A 15,604-nucleotide genomic window follows, 5' to 3' on the forward strand; every position below is an offset into this window, starting at 1 on the left:
ACTGAAGAAAGTCTTTTGTCAAAAGAGAATATATTTCCATAGGGGACTCAGAGGTGCACTGCTTCTTTTAAGCAGATAGATTAGATAGCTTTTGGGAGTCTTGACATGCTGTGACAAGCTCACAGCCTTAGTGTCAGGCATTCTGCATCAGGTAAGATAAAAGTGGATGGATCCCATCATAGAATCACAAAATGGTTTGTGGGGGGGACTTCAAAGATCATTTTGTTCCAACTCCCCTTTCTCCAACAGGGATATCTTCCCCTAGAACAAGTTACTCAGAGCCTTATACAATCTGACATAGAACATCTCCAGGGATGGCGAAGTGCTTTCTCTGCCCAATTTCTCTGGGCAATCTGTGTCAGTGTCTCACATCCTCACAGTAAATTACTTCTTCCTAGTATCCAATCTAAACCTACCCTCCTTCAATTAAAGACCATTCTCCCTTGTTCTGTCACTACATGCCTTTGTGAAAAGTCCCCTTCTTGCTTGCTGGAAAGTGCCTTTAGATACTGGAAGGCACTGTAAGGTCTCCCCAGAGTCTTCTTTCCAGGCTTAACAGCCCCAACTCTCACAGCCTATTGTCATAAGGAGAGGTGCTCCAGCCCTGTAATCAACTTTGTGGCCCTCCTCTGGACTTCTTCCAACTGGTCCGTGTCCTTCTTGTGTTGGGGATCCCAGAGCTGGACAGTGTTCCAGGTGGGGTCTTAGCAGAGTAGAGGGGCAGAATCATGGCACGTGGCTGCTATCATGCCTGTTTTTGATGCAGCCCAGGATATGTTTCACTTTCTGGGCTGCAGGTACACATTGCTCTGGGTTATATTGAAATTTTTGTACAAAAACATTCCTAAGTCTTTCTCCCCAGGGCTAGTCTTGATCTATTCTCCAGAAAGATTGCCGAGGCTTGGCAGTTTGTCCATAACTACTGTGATCAGCTCTTATCCAGTCCAAATGTCACCAAGATGTTAAATAAAATGTGTTTCAGTGTTTCTTCCTTTTCTTCCACAAATTGCAACTGAACATCCAGCTACACACCCCAAGTCTTTGTTTCTGAAGGAGTTTTTGTAACTGCTTATTGGAGAATGTGAGTAAAGAAAAAGAAAACACATTTCAAAATCAGATATGGAAAATCTTGTTCAGGATTTGGCTTCAGGTCAATCACTTAAATCTTGGCCTTGAGTACCAGATATGGATTCTGTGATCATCTGGCTCTTTGCTGTATGTTTGTTTTAAGAGTCCTTGTCTCCATAATGGATCTTTTTCTTCTAAATTAGTTCCTATAAAAGTTTTTCATTTTACTTGGTAGGCTCTTAGCGGAAAGCAGCTCCTTGGAGAATGTATGATAATGGTGTAATATTGAGGCAAAGTTCTGGCAGGATTTCATGGACTACTTTTATAATGTTTCTACTTGATTTTCCCATTATAGGCTTAACAAAGCCAAGATTATCTTAAGTGTGTCAGTCCTGTTTTAATCCAGTTGGTTATTTTTATTACAGATATTAACATTTTAAAGTGCTTTGCTGGATTGGGGCCCAGATGATTGTTACATCTTCCAAATTAAAGCTTCCTTGATCATCATAATAAGGGAATTATAGCAATAATTATTAATGAGTAGTATTACTGTGTAAATTTCCCTGTGAGTCTAACTGCATGTAGGAATTAGAGCATTGGTTGCAATAGTTTATAAATGTGCCTTAGCAATCTTACTGCAGTTTATTTACTTTCTTGCTTACCATTAATTATTTCTATTAAAAATAAATCCTTTGTGACTTGGAGGTGGATTGTTTCGATCATATGGGAGTAGATAAAAAAATCTTCAAAATTCTCTTTGTTGAGGAAAGCAAGAAAGTCAAAGCAGTCTGACTTCACCTTTAAAAGGTAAAAATCTTTCTTTCCAAATCTAGGAAGAAAGGCAGCAGAGAAGTTAGGAATCTTCAAATGTATCTTGGATCAAGATCTTTGTGTTAGTGAAAAGGAGAATTTGTGAATAAAAATGAATTTACATAGTAACAAAACCAAGGCTGGATAATTTTGACAAGCTGATCCTACTTTTTGGTGCGCATTTCCTTGGCTCATTGAGGTGAACCTAGAAGAGAAGTGGTAGCACTAACACACTTGGTCTTTCCTGGTGGTTTATGCATCATTGACTCTTGAATTTCCATTGTGATAAACATGCAGAAAAGAGTCTTTACTGCAAGTGTGCATTGCTGTCAGTGGCCGTTTTGAATGCTGAAGCAGTCCAGTGCAGATCTCATTTTGCTTGCATGGAGTGCTATGTAGGAGTCTTTAATAAACTTTTATTTTTAATAAGATAGGATAATTGCAAGGAAACTTCTGGATGTCAGCAGCTAGGAGAACTCCTATATTTTCTTCATCCAGTTGGATGATGGAGAGCTGATGCTCTTTCTCCTAGCAGCAGATTCTGATAAAGTCCAATGCATGGGTACCAAAGTTATGATCACAAGTCCTAAACCTCAGCTCCCCATGCCAGCAGTGCTCTCAGTCTGGGGATGATATAGAAGCAGGTGAGAAATCAAGAACCACAAAAGCTGGAGATGTAACTAGGTTTTAGTTGGGTTTTTGTTTGTTTGGTGTGTGTTGTGTTGTTGGTTTAGGTTTTTTTTTTTTTCCTTTTTAAAAATGGTTGGAGTCTGAATCTTTAAAGGAGAACCCAGAAAAGTGAGCTGGTTTGGTAAGAAGGTCAAAGGCTATCACAGGGCAATGTTACAACTACTTGTACTGTCCTATGTCTAGACATGTTTTTTGAGGAATTTTTTGATGAACACTGTAGATACTTCCCAGACACATTGCAGAACTACAGAGAGAGTGATATGAGACGTTTTCTCCAGTTTATCTCTGATGGGTTTGTTGTCTGATATTAATGTCATACTAAAGTCTTGTATGTTTCCTTTTAAAGCAACATGGTGTTCATTGATATCTCAGCTTTTTATGGAGATAGCAGATAAACACAACTAACTACTTTTGTGATAAGCATAACTAAGTACTATGAAACAAACATTTCCCACACTACAACAACCCTGCAGTCTTCCTGAAATTTATAGAAACTGCCAGTATCTCTATGGCAAAATTGGAGCCTGTAGGTTAGAAAACAATTTTTCAAAACCTGGCCACAGTTTTAAGCTTGTTTAGTCACTTAAATGTCACTAATTTGTGCTCCATATTTTTTGCAGTACAGCAGCAATTTTGTCTTATGTTAGGAAATAAGAGACATCTATCAGATTCAGTGCTTCTCTTACAAAAGGTTACTAGCTTTTTAAGATGTGATAACATATCAGTAGTCTGGAAATACACTGGTAAGATCAAAATTGAATTGGTTAGAGGATTCCTGTCCTTCGTTGTCAAGTTATCTTAGAATATTACTCAGTCTGATAGGACCAAAATCTTTTACATGCTTCTTGGCAGAAAGTACACTGAAAACAAGGGGAAGAGGTGGAATATGGCCAATATCACATTTAAGCTCAAGACTAACTTAATTTGCTCTTTATAGTCAATGATTATATTTATATTTAATCCTCTAATGGATAAATTCTGTTATTTACTTTTAAAGTTGTATGCCTGCAGTTGTTTTATTTTAGACCATTCTCATGCTGGGAAAAAATGAATAAATTCTGTGAGAAATTGGGTGAAACTTCAGTATAGTGAAACTTCAGTGTAATCAAACTTCTCAGAACAGGTGGGCTGTATCAGTGACATTTATTTAAATCTTAAGTGCCAGATGGTATATTTGCAATTTATTTCAGGATTTGGCCATAGATTCATTGTTTGTCAGTACCCATATACTGCTGTTATAAATAAAAGCTTCATATACAGAATGGAGTCCATAATATTCTGTAAATCCTAAAAATTACAGCCCCCAAATGCTCAATTAAGCTAACACATGATAGTACCTTTTGATATTCTTCAGAAGTTAGTTTTCATGTGGGGTAGCTAGAAGACCTGCATATTTGTACTTTTTATTTATATTCCTACTTTCTTTCATAGATGCTTAACGTAGATTTCAGTACATGTCCATTAAGCTGTTCACTGCAGTTTCCTTTCCTTTGAAACATTCTGTGCATTTTTCTCTCAAGAAAAACAGACTGTATGCCTGTTAATGTCTCATTGAAAAATAACTAAAGAACTAACAGGCAACTTATGTCAACTCAGAGGCCCAAATAGTTACATTTCAATTATCTCACTAATTGGATGGAGAATTATAAGATGGACAACTACAAAAAAGCAGTAATTTAACTGTTTTAGATTTTTTTTTTTTTTTTTTTTTTTTTTTTTTTTGAGGGAGGGCTGGGCAGGAGGTTGACTGTTTTCATATCTTCTGCAGCCCATAAGGTGCAGTGTCTAGTCTTATAGTGATTCAACTCCTATGAAACATTTGCTGTTTTTGTCAAGGAGCTGCTGTTAGTTTTTGCAGACCTCAGTAACTGAAAGACTATTTGGGAAATTTTCTTTAATTTATCTTCATTGGACCATCCACACTTCAGTGCAGATATTTTTCTCTGCAAACAGCAGGAGAATGTTGCAGTCCTTCAACCATCCCATCATTGGCCATATGCATAAAAATGTTTGGTCTTGGAACTATATTGTGTGTATTTAAAAAAATGGTGAGCAATTTAATGTGTGCAAAAGAGGTATTTCTGATACTGTGTCATCATTTTTCATTTTGATTTTTGCTGCTAAAATCAGGTAAACTACAATCTACAGTAACTGGACCAAAAAGTATTATTCTTTCAGCAATAGACCACACCCATTCAGAAGTATCCTTTATTTGTTTTTTACATGTTTACTGTTTACTTGTTCAAAACCAATATTTCTACAGTGTATCCTATGGTAGCATTTCACTTTGGGACTAGAAATTGAACTCATGCTTCCTCAAAGAAGGCATTCCCAATTGGGAATTAGGTTTTAATAGCATTGCTTTAGCTTCTTCTAAAATGAGCAAAAGAGTTTGCATACCCTGTGTAGTGGTTGTGCCCCCTTATATTTTATAGTTTGTATCATATGTTGTGCTTCTCATAAAGTGACGTCTGGTATTCCTTTGTCTGTTCAGACAAAGTTTCAGACATTAGTCTCTTCATTCAGATTTCAGCATCACCCCATGGAACTAGCCTATTCTGTATGTGCTGGTGAAATCTGCTTTTTGTTAAAAAAAATCACATAAGACCCCCAAAAGTATTACAGTTCAGGGAGAAGAAAGTAAAAAGTCACATAAACCAGTTGCATTGATATAGATTAGAAAATATGGCTTAAAGGAAAGAACTTCTCATTCCCATTTTTCATAGATTTTATAATCCTGGTCTGGCATAATTTTGTGTTTTCCCCCAAAGGTGAAAATTTACATATTTAATTGATTTTTCCACTAAGTTCTCACTGATAACAGTTTTCTGCATCTATTAATTGCTAGGCTCTTCCCCCTGCAATCTGTGATGCTTTTTTAGAACTCCTGATTTCATATTATCTCTTCATTTGCAGTTAGCAATTTCTCACAGTGCATTTCTAAAGTGGAAGATTAAAACATGATTGTTCTTGATTTGGGAATACATATTATTGTAGGGATCCTTCCTAGGAGAACCTAAATGTCTGATTCAGTTTTTATTTGGAGAAACACAGTTCCCAATCTGAAAAGACATTATTTTCTCAATTTTTATTTTTATTTTCTCTCTGGTCAGGCAGAGCTAATGCTGTGTGTTGTGTGATGGAGCTGTTGATTCAGAGAACTGTGAACAAGTATAGATGAGAAAGTAAAAAGCCGTGCTCTGGCAAAGAGGAGAAAGGGCTGGTGGTGAATAGCAGAGGATGATTGTCACTGACAATACAGGCTGTTGGTAGCACAGAAGTGGGAGGCTTTCTGCCTATTTTGTGTGACTTTTTGCTTCTTTACTGGCAAGCTACTGATGTAGATTTATCTGCATTTGAAAACACTTGGTGGTACTGACTGAGAAGTATGTTTGACATGAGGATAAAGATTAAATACTGGCCTCCCATTTCAGTTTTCCTGGATTTTCATGCACCTAAATGCTGTCTTATGCTGCTTATTAGGAATCCCAGTCAAATTTTTTTCATTCAGAAGTGTAGTATGATGTGCAAAACTAATAAAGAACCAAATAAAATTAAGTGAGCAAATAATGTATTTCTTCTAGTGGCTTGTTGTGAGAAAAGGCATGCTTATTTCCTCCATCATTAGAACGGCAAGAACAGCAGTCCACTCTGAAAAGCAGCTGTAATATGCTTTCCCTGAGTTTGCAGACTGAGTAGAAAACAGATAAAAATCCAAATGTGCATATTCCAAAGTGAGCAGGAGAAAATGTCTTCTATCATGTACGTTTTCATAAGTATTAATTTGTAGAGAGAATATTAGTTGGTATTTCAGTAGTTTGGCATCTGAAACACTTTTTCAGGGCACCAGATTCCTGTGGCCGCAAGATCTCTGAATTGGGAGCATGCTGTTCCCCGGATTTCTGGAGCTGGCAGGGTGTGTTCAGCAGAGCACTCTGCAACAGCAGAGGCACAGTGAGCACAATGGGCACTGTCATGATTTCAGTCTCACCCTTCTGACACGTGCTGTGCTCTGGGGAGGACCTCAGGCCTGCCGCGTTGCAATGGTCTTATCCAGTGATCCAGATCCACGCTGCCCTGGCTGCCGTCAGCCCAGCCCCAAACTGCTTGTTCAGGGGCCATGGACTTGCCTCTCTCTCAAAGGCGAGAGCTGCCTGTGGCCCTGGCTGTCTGTGCCCCTGCCCTTACCCAGTGGCCCCCTCCCACCCAACCCCAGCAAGATATTTGGATGCAGCAGTTTTTCTCTTGTTTGTATGCTAAAAGGCTTGTCATTAAAGCATTTCAGTCGGCTGGAAACATTTATTGGCTTGAGCTTCATGCTTAAAAAGACCTGGCAGCCCTGTACTTGTTGCTATGCTCTGCACAGGCAGTGGCCCTGAATTTTCACATTAATGGATACTTGGCTTTTTCTACATTTCAGCAAAACACATAATTCAGTTGATTCCTGTGGTGTATCCTAAATTTTTGTAAGTCTTTGGATGAGTATGTGGAAAGGAGTCTGGTTTTAATGCCAGGCGGCCCAACACCAAATTGCTGCCGGGTCAAGCAGCGGCTTGCTTTGTTTATCCTATGATGTAAGTTGTTTCTGTGATTACAAATAAAGCAAAAGAATGGAGTTCTTTTGCTAGAACAATCAATCCCGAGGTCAGGAACATCATAGAAGAAGCATGCATAGTAGAGTGCAAAACCAGCAGTATTGAAGATACAGGAAAAAAACATACCAGATTGTTTCCTGTGGGAATCCAGGGCATCCCTCTGGCTGCCCTGGAAGGTCGGGACCCTGGCAGGGGGTCAGAAACCTTCCTGTATAGAGTCCCAAGAGACACTGTCTCTATCTGTCCATGGAAAAGAGTTTTCAATCTTACAGGATGAATTACATCTGAGTGTTTGATATAAGTAATAATTAGTGTGGCACGGGTGCAAAAGTAGAATTTTAGGATTCTAGATAAGAAGGAGGCAAGATGGAGGAAATTGGGTGTGCCTTGTCCTTTTTCTTTGTGTTTTCCATGTTTTACTGTGGTTTTGGCATTTTTCTATTGGTTTAGACTGGGGACACACTGTTCAATGTAGTTGATAGATATTGGCACTTTATTTTAAATATAGCACACGTAGTTTTTGGTACATAATATTTGTAACATCCCACTGAGGGCAGAGCCCCACACATTGTGCTGCAGGACAGACCTGTGGCAGGGCAGCAGAACATGTTAGAGATAAGCAAGGATAAACAACCTCGAAAAGACAATTTATGACTTCTTCTTTGGCAGCAGGGCTGCAAAACAGAGACTTTCTTCAATCTTGGAATCATTTAAATACCACAGATTCCATCAGTTTCCCAAGCTCAAAATGTATGAAGAGGTTCAGTTGCTCTGAAAGTTGGTTAGCTGGCCTGAGGACAAGGATGTGACCAAAAAACCACGTGAAGAGACCTGAAGAAGAGAATTTTCACATCAGTATTACAGACACTCTGTGGAAGCATACACTGCAGCAAGTCATGCTGCAGTTGATGTTAGCTTTGAATCGGCAGTGATTTGAAGTAAATCACTCTGTAAACGTTGTAAACCATTTGGAGGGAAGTTTTGTGTGTTGTATTGGATAGAGCCTTTGTTGCTGTTTGAGTGCAAAGGCCTAGGAGAACATGAAAGTAGTACTCTATATAGCTCTATATCTGTAACTGGCTGTTGGAGCTCTCAGGATATTTGTAGTGGCGTTTTTCTCAGTATATATGGAATCTCTTTTACACTTTAAATATGGCTAATAAGTATAGTAGTCTGTTGTACTAATAGCTATGGTTACTATCTTAGTTATAAAACAAATGAAGACTAAACTATAAAGAAATAGTGTGATTTTAATTCTGTACTATATTACAGAATACAGCATATTATATGTAGTAGGGACAATCATGTTGGCATGCAATTTATATAATTGCATTAAATGTCATGATTGTTTTTGAATAATATTTAAAGAAAGCATTTTCATATAATTAGTAGCATTGACATCTTGGAACACTAACAAACAGTAAAGCAAAACAAGCAGTGGTCTTGTTGTTGTATGTGTTTAGGTATTGGTAGCAATGTGGTCCACAGAAGATCAAGGTCACATTTTCAGCTTAAATGACTGATCTGCAGTCTTGATTTTGTTCAGCCTCATATGACTTCTCAGTAGGAATTGGGAGCAAGCTCAAATTCTACACCTGACTCCATACGTTCTATTGCTCTGTGGCTTCCAGTACTTTCCATTACTGTAGTGCTGAAAAGTCAGAGTCATCAAACAGAGATCCCTTTGAACAAACAAGAAGTCTGTCCCTCTCTCAGTAAGAATTACTCACAGTAGTTATGAGTGGAAGTATAATATAGAAGGCAGAGACAGATGGGGAATTACAAAGAAACAACAGTAAAAGAAAATCAACCATTGAGGATGGTGGTCTTAGCTTTTCAGAGCAGCCTACATGCTGTCAATTTAATTTGAAATTATTATAGCAAACAAGATTTAAGGAAGGATTTGAAGGATTTTGAAGGAGGGCTATGCAGTAATTGCAGGTGTTGCAGAGTTCTTCCAAAGTGTGAAATGTAATGGGAGGAAGTATAGAAGTGGTTCACTGAGAATTTAACAAGGACATAATGAAAAATAACTTGCAGACTAACTATAAGTTGGCTGTTCAGTGCCAAGTGAAAATAATAATGAGAGTGGTTCATGGAACCAATGTGAACTTGCTTTTATTTGACATACCAAAGAAAGAAGTGGCGGCAAGGAGAGAAATCACACATTGAGAGCAGCAGCGCTCTGATAGGGTGCTGTGTTTGTCCAGGACAGAGGACAAGATTTTGGATTAATATTTTTTTCTGAGATTATGAGAATCTGGACAAGGGTATTAATTAAGTGCATATCATATTTATATGAGCAATATTATGCAGAAAGATTTTGCAAGTCTGAATTTAATGATCTAAGGATGATTTGGGTTAGAGATAAGATTCAGACTGTACACAGTGATTCAGAAAGGATCTGGCAGAATGAATTTGTGGGGGTGGGTAATGAAAACCCTAATTTGTCTATGTGGAGCATAAGTTGATGCTTGAATTTACAGTATCAGAAATACTGCCTGAAATACAAATTTGAACAAAAATGAGGTAGTATTGAAGTAGAGGTACAGCATCTAAAGAGGAGATAGTAGTCGACACTGTGTCTACCGATGAGATTGTACTACAGTAAAATTTTAGAAGGAAAGAAGATGAAAAAATTCTCCAGAACGCATAGAAGAAATGATGAAGTTATTCCTTTGAATGACATCCAAAGCAGCAGTTAGGGATATCAGGATAAGACTGTGCCAAGGCAGCCAAAACATCAGAAGTAAAAACTCCTAAACATGAAAAATTATTGGCATGTCAGGAAGAATGAACGTGAGCCCACTTCCTGAGGCCTGGATTACTGCAAATGATAGAGATGTAAAGAGTTCCATTTGCACATTTTTAGTGCAAAAGGTGAAAGCCATCAAGATAGAACATCAGGATTCAAAAGTGCTAGTTTAATGGTTGGACTTGAGAATCTCAAGGATCTTTTCAGCCTAAATGTGTGCATGATCTATGCATCAAGGCTGAGGTTAGACCATAGTAAGAGAGAATAGCGAATGAAAAACAGAGGTGAAAAAACTAATTACAGGAATAAAATTAACAGTTGTAAGATGTTTATAAGAAATGGCAGCATTAAATGGTTTTTTGGTCTCAGAATATACTTGACTAAAAATGGGATCCTGTGATTGAGAGTATGTGACTGTCTACAGCATAGACTGTCTTTAAACCGTATATGCAATGAGTACTTTCTCTGTTGCAGATTGAAGAAAAAGTTCCCAATTCTGGAATTTCTACTTTGAAAGGGTAATTTTCCAGGAGGGCTTGGGAGGTTGTGTATTGTACCAGAACTGGTTTTCATGATGAACGATAAATCTCTGTATTTTTTCTTGTGGGTTTCTGATACCTATCTAGGCATAGTGAAAATGAGAATGTCTCGTTTACACGAGAAGTGTGGAATAGGAAGAGCAAAGCAAGGAGAACAGGGCATTTTCATTATCTCCTTTTCATCATTAGCAAATCAGGGAATGGTAAAATTACAATTAAATTCACAGAGAAGGCAATCAGCATGGATTGTCATACTGTCACAGCTTCTGTCAGCATGGATTGTCAGATATTTTTGGGGTGCCTAACACAGTGAAATACCTGGGCAGTACTTCAGTGTAATGATACCTAAAACATTCCTATTTATGTTTGCGGATGCCAGTACCTTCAAGAAAACACTAGTTTGTCCAGTTTCTAGCTCTTACCCTTCTAAATTGTAAAACCCTTCTTATCTTTATTTTCCAAAGAAAGTGTGCTAGTTTCTATTTGTATTGTTCATGCATCTTAGGAAATTCTCTGATAGATGAAATTCTCTTATTCTCCAGAGCTTCTAAGTCTTCCTTTGAGGAACCCACTATATTACATACAAATTCTAAAATACCAGGCAAATGCTGCAGACATTCTAATAATGTCTTTTTCCGCACAAATATTTAACTGATGTATTACAGTACCAATACAATCACATGGAGACACTTTTCATTTCAAACTTCTGATTTCAATGAGTAATTTAACTTTATCTCATAATAAAATGCAGAGAGTTAGTGTCTTTCTTTCAGTGATCATATTCTGGACAGAACTGTCCAATTTGGCACTTGTGTTGTGGCATTTACATATGAAATCAGGTTTAAGCAGTTGCTCATTTTCTTTAAGGAATCCCAAACATAGCTTGAATAGGGAGAGTGATCCTGTTCCCAAAAGTGCTGTGTCTCCTACCCTGTGTCTAGGAAATCCTCTTGTTAAACCATGTGAAGGGGAGATACAGTGATAGAATGAAATGTGTAAATTGAGTGCTCTTCATGTTAGTAGCTACATGTGATTGACATGCTCTCTGCTATTAGGCAGAAGTCTAAACAACAAAGTCCACAAACATAAGAATGGTTCAACTTGCCCTTAAATAGACCACAAGAGTTGAACAGGTTCTGTCAGATTTCTGACAGAGAATGGGCATCTTACTCTTGCATGGGCATGTGCTGCTATCTGTTCAAATTTAGACGTCTGGAGAACGCTCCCAACATAGCAATCAATGGGAGATGCCCACTGTAATGGTAAGTGCAGGATGAACTAGTCTGCAGTGCCTACACAAGCATTCTTTTCCCAGTAAACTTCTTGCTTAGAATTGATAGAGTAAGACCAGAGTGAACTCATAGGGATTGCATGACCTGGGACATGAATCTCATATTTGTGAGATTTATTTCCATTCTAATCTGTTTAATTAAGGAATCAGGTGCACAACATCACAGTTTCTGATATGACTTGTAACTTGAAGCTTAATGCTTGTCAGAGATTATTGTGATCCAGCACTCAGTATTGTAATGGGTGAAGAATTTGACAAACTAAACTTCTTATCTTGATGTATCCCAAAGTAGCGATTAACTGCTATTATATTATAGCTTTGGTAGCTGTTGAGAAAGGATGTACCAGAGGGACACAGGGAATTTCTGGGAGATATGTTTGCTAGCCCACTGAAATGTAAGGGCATGCCTTAGCATAAAGGAAAGCAGTTGGCACTGGATGTACTAAAAGGTGATTGCTTTGGTGAGAGGCAAACAATGAAAAACTTCTTCCCGAATTTCTGCTGAAAAAGCCTCTATTCATTCAAGTTTCCAGACTGTATGCCAAATCCTGTTCACTCCAGACAATTTTTCATTAACTTACTTGGGACGACTCTGAATGTGTACAATTGCAGGACAATTGATACTTTAGCCCAGATTCAGGTTTTCATCAATATGCGTCTCTGTGCTTCAGTTCCATCAAGATTTTTTGTTTTGCCAGGAATAAATTATTATTGTTATCTGAATAACCTCTTGAATATATTTTAACAAACCTCAGTAAGAGTTCTTTATTTTAGTGATGATGATGTATTTTAGTAATTAAGGAGCAGGCCCAAACTGTCAAGGGTAAGGAATAATTCCATGGCTTTCATGAAACTACAGGTCTATGTGGTTCACACACCAGTGTTCACACACACAGTGCTGTTTGGCAACACCAGGGTAATCAAAGATCCTTGTTATTTTATTTAAATACTGTTTTGGAGTTTCACCTCAGTCATGACTTTGTTTTCCTTTTGTCCATCTTTTTCTTATGAAACAGTGGCACTTTTGATTTTTGTGTGTATGGGAGGAGAAGCAGGTGGCAGTCAGAGATGGGGTATGCCCAGAGGCTGAAGACAGGGTTGATATACTCTTAATGAAGCTTATTTAAATGGCAGGGGTGCAGGAGAAAGGAGTGTGCTGAAAAGGCTGGAAGATGGTCAGATCTATGGGAGGTAGAAACTCTGGAATATGTTTTAATTGATCTGGCAGATACAAATTATGTGCTTTGTGCTAGATAAAAATTATGTATCTATGTAGGTCTATGCAGATAGAATATAATATATGCACTCTAATAAAAGGATTCAAGGGAGAACGGTCTTGTTTTCTGGTAGAAACATGGTTCAAGTGTGTATAGGATAAAGAATATGTCATGGGGTAGAAAACTTTTACATCTGCCCTTTACTTTCAGAAGTTCACTGTGCTTTGAACATTGGGTTAGGAAAACATACTTGCTTTTAATGCTGCACAGTGTCAAAGGAGTCTGCAGAGAATAGAGACTTCAAATAAAAGGCTCGGATAACAGCATTTTTTGGAGGTCAAAGAAACGCAAAGTCCAGATTAAGCACTCTGCAATATGTTAATGCCATGTCATGTATGTTGGAGTTATATCTGAGTGCTGCAGGGGGAAGCCTGTGTCTGCATCCTGTTTTGGATAGAATATTGTTTGTTGCAGCACAGCAATTGCCCAGCCCCAATTGTTTTAGCGATGAGCTGATCAATACCCCATTACTGGATGTAACAGTTGCTGCAGGAAGTGCACAGAAAATTTTAATGCATGAATTATGCATGCTGTCCTCATTCTTTAGTCTCAGAGCATAGTGACAGAAATTGTAAAGATGACTTGGGTAGTTTCTTGCATAAAGTGACTGCAGTGAAATGCTTCATATTTTCATGCACACAAGCAGCATTGAGTGGGACGGCCTATTTAAGAAGATATAAATCCCTGAGCTTACAGCACAGAATGCTTGATTTGAAAGCATTGCAGCCATATACAGAGCCAGTTTTTGTGCTGTCTAAACCTGCTTTCTACTGAAGGTTGGCTGAGGGATGCTAAGGGCTGTGCTCTGCTCTGAGGTCACAGTTTGAAGTGTGTTTTTTTTTTTTTTTTTTTTTTGTGTTTTTTTTTTTTTTTTTCCCTGTAATTTGCTTTCTGCCGCAGGAGAGGATCTGCAAAGTTTATTGGTTTAACCATCCTTGTATTTTTTCAAATATGCAAACCTGGAATAGTTACTATGCACAAAAGGACAAGAAGGAATTTGCCATCTAAGGTAAAAAGGGATATTTTTTATTTGTGGATTTGAGTGCAGTAGAGGGAATATGCTGAGACAGGATTATGATGATGCAGTGTGGTTACATTGACTTGGATACCTGGGCTGGAATGCAGAGTCAGGACTCTCAGATGGATATAACTGCAGAGATCCTACTTGTCTGAATATTTTGAAATGGTTGTTTAAATGTTGCTGAGACTAAATACTGTGTTTGAATACTGCAGTTTGAGAATGTACATTTCTGATCAATTTTTGTCTGCTATAGATGACTGTGTTGTGGGGAGGGGCAGGACAGTCTCCGAGGTGATCAATATAATAACATGATCTGTTTCATTAGAGATCCTAACTGAATAATGATAATGAAATTTCATTGACCATTTTTCCTCTTTCTGTACATTTTCTGTAATATTTGCAAGCTACAGTAAAATGTGTGCCTGGAAAATGCATTCCAGAATCTATTGCTTGTCTGTCTTGTAAATAATGAAGATGATAATACCATTATATTTTGGATAAAAATCTGGGCTTTCATTCAGTGAATAGACAAGCCTGTCCTTACTGTCCTTCAGAAGACTATGTACTTTTAGACATTTTACATATAAGTACAGCTATTTCTAATTATGGAACTTGCTGGAAAGTAAAAAAAAATTAAAAGCAGTCTACCTTTCTTTAATTTGACAATTTTAGATATATTCAAGAAAATTGTCTAACTAATAGACATGTACAGTAAAGATATCACATTTTAAAAGAAGGTAAGTTAAATTCATTATTAAATTAAAATTATTTACCACAGTAAGTGCTGAAAAATTCTAGATCATATTTTTTGCACTTGTAGATTTTAATATTTTGAAAAAAGAAGTACAAATGCTGTAGCTTTTGTCTGCAGTAACTTGAAGATGTACTCATATTTCAAAGAGGTATATTGTCAGGGAGTATTGAGAAACAGCTTTTTTAATAAACCTGAAACCTGTTTTCTATGTGATCTCAAAGACCGAGGTATTGCCAGTAAGCATTACAGGCATTCACAACAGGATTCTACTCTTCCTTGGGTAAATGCCTTTTTATCTTGAGTCGACATTGTAATTTTACATTTGCATCAAATAACACCTGATGGGCCAGTTTTGGATCCCTGAGCCCTTATGCCACTTTTCCACAGAAACACATACGGAGCCCTGTCTCACTGAACAGTGTATGTGTGTTTGTGAATTACCAAATAATCAGCTGGAGGAACGCTGTACCAGAGATCAGGCATTGTTGGTATTGCCCGAGTGAAACCAAGCGATCATCGGGCGGTTTGGAACCCGCCGTGCTGTTTGGGAGCGCATTCCTTGTGCGGGGATGCGCCCACCTGCTGACGCCCGGGGTTGCCGTTTCCCCTCCCGCCGTGCCGGGCCGTGCCGGGCCGTGCCGGGCCGTGCCGGGCCGTGCCGGGCCGTGCCGGGCCGTGCCGGGCCGTGCCGCGCCGTGCCGCGCCGTGCCGCGCCGCGCCGGGCCGCGCCGCGCCGTGCCGCGCCGTGCCGCGGGCAGGCCCGGCTGGCGGCAGGGCGGTGCGCGGCCCGGGGCGCCCGCGGGC

At 38.6% G+C, this 15,604-nt stretch overlaps 1 protein-coding gene across 2 annotated transcripts in view; it reads left to right on the forward strand.

Annotated features, from left to right (window-relative positions):
• Nucleotides 1-15,604, forward strand: part of CNTN1 (contactin 1) — a 215,760-nt gene that overhangs the window by 69,489 nt on the left and 130,667 nt on the right. The window lies entirely within an intron of this gene.

The sequence above is a fragment of the Lonchura striata genome, chromosome 1A (genome assembly GCF_050655825.1).
Source record: "Lonchura striata isolate lonStrDom1 chromosome 1A, ASM5065582v1, whole genome shotgun sequence".
NCBI lineage: Eukaryota > Metazoa > Chordata > Aves > Passeriformes > Estrildidae > Lonchura > Lonchura striata.